This window comes from Schistocerca serialis, chromosome 2, assembly GCF_023864345.2.
Source record: "Schistocerca serialis cubense isolate TAMUIC-IGC-003099 chromosome 2, iqSchSeri2.2, whole genome shotgun sequence".
Taxonomy (NCBI): Eukaryota; Metazoa; Arthropoda; class Insecta; order Orthoptera; family Acrididae; genus Schistocerca; species Schistocerca serialis.
In genome coordinates this window covers 200,693,897-200,699,790 of record NC_064639.1, presented here as the reverse complement: position 1 = coordinate 200,699,790, position 5,894 = coordinate 200,693,897, and the positions used below count along the sequence as shown (strand labels likewise).

At 46.6% G+C, this 5,894-nt stretch overlaps 1 pseudogene; it reads right to left on the bottom strand.

Annotated features, from left to right (window-relative positions):
* Positions 1-5,523: 5,523 nt before the first annotated feature.
* LOC126458984 (5S ribosomal RNA) lies at positions 5,524-5,642 on the bottom strand (annotated as a pseudogene).
* Between the last annotated feature and the right edge of the window lie 252 nt (positions 5,643-5,894).

Below are 5,894 nucleotides of genomic sequence, written 5' to 3'. Positions count from 1 at the left end.
GCAGAGTCTGCCACATGAGATTGCTAAACATCTCCGTAACGCTATCACGCTTACCAAATAACCATGTGACGAAACGCTCCGCTCTTCTTTGGATCTTCTCTATCTCCTCCGTCAACCCGACCTGGTACGGATCCCACACTAATGAGCAATACTCAAGTATAGGTCGAACGAGTCTTTTGTAAGCCACCTCCTTTGTTGTTGGACTACATTTTCTAAGGACTCTCCCGAGTTCGAGCCCCGGTCCGGGACACAGATTTAATCTGCCAGCGCACGCTCCGCTGCAGAGTGAAAACTTCATCCTTCATCAAATGGAATACCGTATTTCTTTGTACCAGGTTCGGAAACATTGTCCCACTTGGATAAAAATATCCAGTTATGCTCCTCACATCTGTGAGCACCCATGACAATCTCTCCTCCCTATCTCTATCTCTATCTCTCTCTCTCTCTCTCTCTCTCTCTCTCTCTCTCGCTTTGAAGTATTAGTAAGCAGACTGCTTTAATAATTCTTTTTGCTCGTGATGGCTGGCACGCAATGTGAGCTAGTTTGTAATAGTAGCTATTGGGTCTCCTATCACTATCCTTAAATACAGTACTTGAATACTAGACCACATTTACTCAAAGTAGCAGTATTCGTCTATTCATTATGTTCGAATCCCTTTGCTGGAGCATGAAACTACATAGCTTTGCGTTTTTACGACCGTTACTGTGATTATTATGACCCATTTAACGGCTCTTTTGCTACAAAAAATACACACGCTCTGTCCCATTATGCCTTAAACTTTTGCATACGTAAAATTTTCAAACCGGCCGCGGTGGCCGAGAGATTCTAGGCGCTTCAGTCTGGAACCGCGCGACGGCTACTGTCGCAGGTTCGAATCCTGTCTCGAGCATGGATGTGTGTGATGTCCTTAGGTTAGTTATGTCTAAGTATTTCTAAGTCTAGGGGACTGATGACGACATATGTCAAGTCCGATAGTGCTCAGAGCCATTTGAACCATTTTTTTGAAAATTTTCAACTCCACGGTAAATACCTGTGTTGCAGCTGTCAGTGAATGCAGTTTCTACCGGCACCCAAAGTCTTTAGATCAGTCTTCTACATAATTTCGTCGATAACCATTATGATACAAAAGTTAACTTTCTTGGACATATAATTTCAGATCGCAGAAGTGCCAAAGGCATTGGCACTGCACCCATCTTCTTCTATAAGATGGAACTCATTGCACGATACAGTCACGAGTTTTGCAAAATTCATTAATATTCACTAACAGTCTCCTGGCAGATTAAAACTGTGTGCCGGACCGAGACTCGAACTCGGGACGTTTGTCTTTCGCGGGAAAGTGCTGCACCGAGTGAGCTATCCAAGCACGACTCACGCCCCGTCCTCACAGCTTTACTACCATCAGTATCTCGTCTCCTACCTTCCAAACTTCACAGAAGCTCTCCTGTGAACCTTGCAAGAAAGGATAATGCGAAGACATGGCTTAGCCGCAGCCTGGGGGATGTTTCTACAATAGCATTTTCATTCTGCAGCGGAGTGTGTGCTGATATAAAACTTCCTTTATTCCAGGAGTGCTAGTATTCCAAGGTTCGGAGGAGAGTTTCTGTGAAGTTTGGAAGGTAGGAAACGAGGTATTGGCGGTAGTAAACTGTGAGGACAGGTCGTGAGTCGTGCTTGGGTAGCTCTGTCAGTAGAGCACTTGCCCATGAAACGGAAAGGTCCCGAATTCGAGCCCCGGTCCGGGACTCAGGTTAAATCTGACAGCGCACGCTCCGCTGCAGAGTGAAAACTTCATCCTGGATTCACCAATATATTTCCTTTGCACTTTTGAAAGTTTAACTGTTAGTCACTGAACTTTTCGCCGGCCGGTGCCGTGCGGTTCTAGGCTCTTCAGTCTGGAACCACGTGACAGCTACGGTCGCAGGTTCGAATCCTGCCTCGGGCATGGATGTGTGTGATGTCCTTAGGTTAGTTAGGTTTAAGTAGTTCTAAGTTCTAGGGGACTGATGACCACAGACGTTAAGTCTCATAGTGCTCAGAGCCATTTGAACCATTTTGAACTTTTCGAATCTGCATTATCTTAGGGTTTTGCCTGAGAAATGGCCATAAACCAGTTTAGAAGTTCTTTCTAAATTTCAGTAGCGCTTTTAAGTCAAAGAAAAACGATTAGCTTTGAAATTCGTAAGTGTATAAAATACTTGAAGTCAAGATTCGCGGTATCTCTGTAGGAGCCGTTATCTATAGCATTCTATATCATGTGGACGGTTAGAGTCAGCAGAGTTTTGCAAGATTTACATTTTTGAAATAGATGTTGACTCGTAAAGAGATGATTTCCACCCTTCGGAGAATTCAGAAGATCCGAGCAGAACTTGAGAACGTGTATGATATTATTTCAGTTGTCACAAAATCGAGTCATATACAGGGTGTTACAAAAAGGTACGGCCAAACTTTCAGGAAACATTCCTCACACACAAATGTAGAAGAGATGTTATGTGGACATGTGTCCGGAAACGCTTAATTTCCATGTTAGAGCTCATTTTAGTTTCTTCCACCTACGCTCAATGGAGCACGTTATCATGATTACATACGGGATACTCTACCTGTGCTCCTAGAACATGTGCCTTTACAAGTACGACACGACATGTGATTCATGCACGATGGAGCTCCTGCACATTTCAGTCGAAGTTTTCGTACGCTTCTCAACAACAGATTCGGTGACCGATGGATTGGTAGAGGCGGACCAATTCCATGGCCTCCACGCTCTCCTGACCTCAACCCTCTTGACTTTCATTTATGGGGGCATTTGAAAGCTCTTGTCTACGCAACCCCGGTACCAAATGTAGAGACTCTTCGTGCTCGTATTGTGGACGGCTGTGATACATTACGCCATTCTTCAGGGCTGCATCAGCGCATCAGGGATTCCATGCGGCGGAGGGTGGATGCATGTAGGACATTTTGAACATTTCCTGCAACAAAGTGTTTGAAGTCACGCTGGTACGTTCTGTTGCTGTGTGTTTCCATTCCATGATTAATGTGATTTGAAGAGAAGTGATAAAATGAGCTCTAACATGGAAAGTAAGCGTTTCCGGGCACATGTCCACATAACATATTATCTTTCTTTGTGTCTGAGGAATGTTTCCTGGAAGTTTGGCCGTACCTTTTTGTAACACCCTGTACACAAGCAATATGGCAATATGAGACCATTTATCGATATGACGTTGCACACAGTCTGGCGTTGATGCAAGCACTGACTCAGCTGGGAAGCATGTCGTATAGTCGTCGTATCCTCTCATGAGTCAATATGGCCCGCAAACGCCGTACCTGGTCGTTGATATCCCGGATACTGGCACTGCAGCGGAGTTGACGTCCGAGATGGTCCAATAAACGTTCTGTCAGAGACAGGTCTGGAGATACACTACTGGCCATTAAAACTGCTACACCACGAAGATGTCGTGCTACAGATGCGAAATTTAACCGACAGGAAGAAGATGCTGTGATACGCAAATGATTAGCTTTTCAGAGCATTCACACAAGGTTGGCGCCGGTGGCGACACCTACAACGTGCTAACATGAGGAAAGTTTCCAACCCATTTCTCATACACAAACAGCAGTTGACCGGCGTTGCCTGGTGAAACGTTGTTGTGATGCCTCGTGTAAGGAGGAGAAATGCGTACCATCACGTTTCCGACTTTGATAAAGGTCGGATTGTAGCCTATCGCAATTGCGGTTTATCGTATCGCGACATTGCTGCTCGCGTTGGTCGAGATCCAATGACTGTTAGCGGAATATGGAATCGGTGGGTTCAGGAGGGAAATACGGAAGGTCGAGCTGGATCCCAAAGGCCTCGTATCACTAGCAGTCGAGATGACTGGCATCTTATCCGCATGGCTGTAACGGATCGTACAGCCACGTCTCGATCCCTGCGAAACCCTACATTTCAGCAGGATAATGAAAGACCGCATGTTGCAGGTCCTGTACGGGCCTTTCTGGATACAGAAAATGTTCGACTGCTGCAATGGCCAGCACGTTCTCCAGATCTCTCACCAATTGAAACGTCTGGTCAATGGTGGCCGAGCAACTGCCTCGTCACAGTACGCCAGTCACTACTCTTGATGAACTGTGGTATCGTGTTGAAGCTGCATGGGCAGCTGTACCTGTACACGCCATCCAAGCTCTATTTGACTCAATGCCCAGGCGTATCAAGGCCGTTATTACGGCCAGAGGTGGTTGTTCTGGGTACTGAGTTCTCAGGATCTACGCACCCAAATTGCGTGGAAATGTAATCACATGTCAGTTCTAGTACAATATATTTGCCCAATGAATACCCGTTTATCATCTGCATTTCTTCTTGGTGTAGCAATTTTAGTGTCCAGTAGTGTATTCCTGGCCACAGGGGGACCACAATACCACTTAGACAGTCCATAGAGACCTGGACCGTGTTTGGAAGAGCATTGTCCTGTTGAAAAATGGCACAACTGTACTGTCGCATTACAGCTAACCCATGAGGACCCAGGATGTCCGTGACGCATCGCTGCGCTGTTTAGAGTTCCCTCAGTTACCGAAAATCGTGACCTCAAGACGTATTTGAACTCTCCCCTGCACTGTAATACCAGGAGTAACACTGCTGTAGCTTGCCAAAACATTGCAAAAATGGGAATTCTTCCAGATTCCTACCATATTCGCCGACGACGGTCATACAGTTAGTGCAGAACCAAAGTTCATCGATGAACACAATCAGCAGTCCATGCTTCCCAGTCACGGCACCAGTCCAGAAGCAGTCATTTGTTTTAAGGTGTTAATGGTAGCCTAAGCATGGGACAGCAATTCTCTAGTCTAGCTGCTGATAGTCTGCGACCAATGATGCCGGACGACACAAAATGTTACAGGGAACCAATTATTCGTTCTCGGAAGGCAGGGGCAGATGTGCTTGGTGCGTAATACGGCTATCCTCCTTTGTCGTGCTCAGACGTGGTCGACTGGAACCTTGGCGAAGAGTATGTTTACCTTCAAGTTCCCATCCATTCCATCTTCGAGCCACTGTCACATACGAATACCGCACAAATCTGGATATTGCACAGCTCGACTACCCAGCTAAAAGGAGATCCACAGTGAGGGCCCTTTCTATGTTAGGTGCCGACAACGCTTTCTCACTCGAGTACTCTTCATCTTCGTGTCATTCACTCTGATCATTCAACGTTCGACTCTCTTGACGTCCTTTACATGCTCTACCAGGCCTGGCATCAATATCAAACACGAATAGCCATTATGCACTCTGGTGGCTGTTCTAGTTGTGACAGAGAATCTTGTGTACGTGTACGGAGTACAGAAAACTCCTTCCGCACAGACCTCGGAAAACCCAACGTTACCGACCGACCCCGTGTCATTCTCAGCCAATAGGTGTTGCTAGATGCGGACTTGGAGGGCATGTGGTTGGTGCACAGCTCTACCGGCAGTTGTAGCGGAGCCGCTACTTCTTGGTCAAGTAGCTCCTCCATTGGCTTCACAAAGGCTGAGTGCAGCCCGCTTGCCAATAGCGCTCGACAGACGCAGACGGTCGCCCATGCAAGTGCTAGCCAAGCCCGAGAGCGCTTAACTTCGGTGATCGGACGGGAACCGGTGTTACCACTGTGGCAAGGCCTTTGGCGTATGAAGTAGAGGATGACCCAAAAGTCCATTAACATTTGAAAATGCACTAATTGACAGAATAATGTAGGCAGAGATGTCAGAACTTGACACACATGTCTGAAATGACATGAGAGTGTATTGAAATCAAAGACGAGTGCAAAAACCGGCCAACGTATGCCGCTGGACAGCGGGGTGCTGCTTCTCAAATTGTCAGCGTGTTGGGTGAGAGGCTCTCCGATATGGTGCAGAATCGCATCAGCTCTAGCTTGGA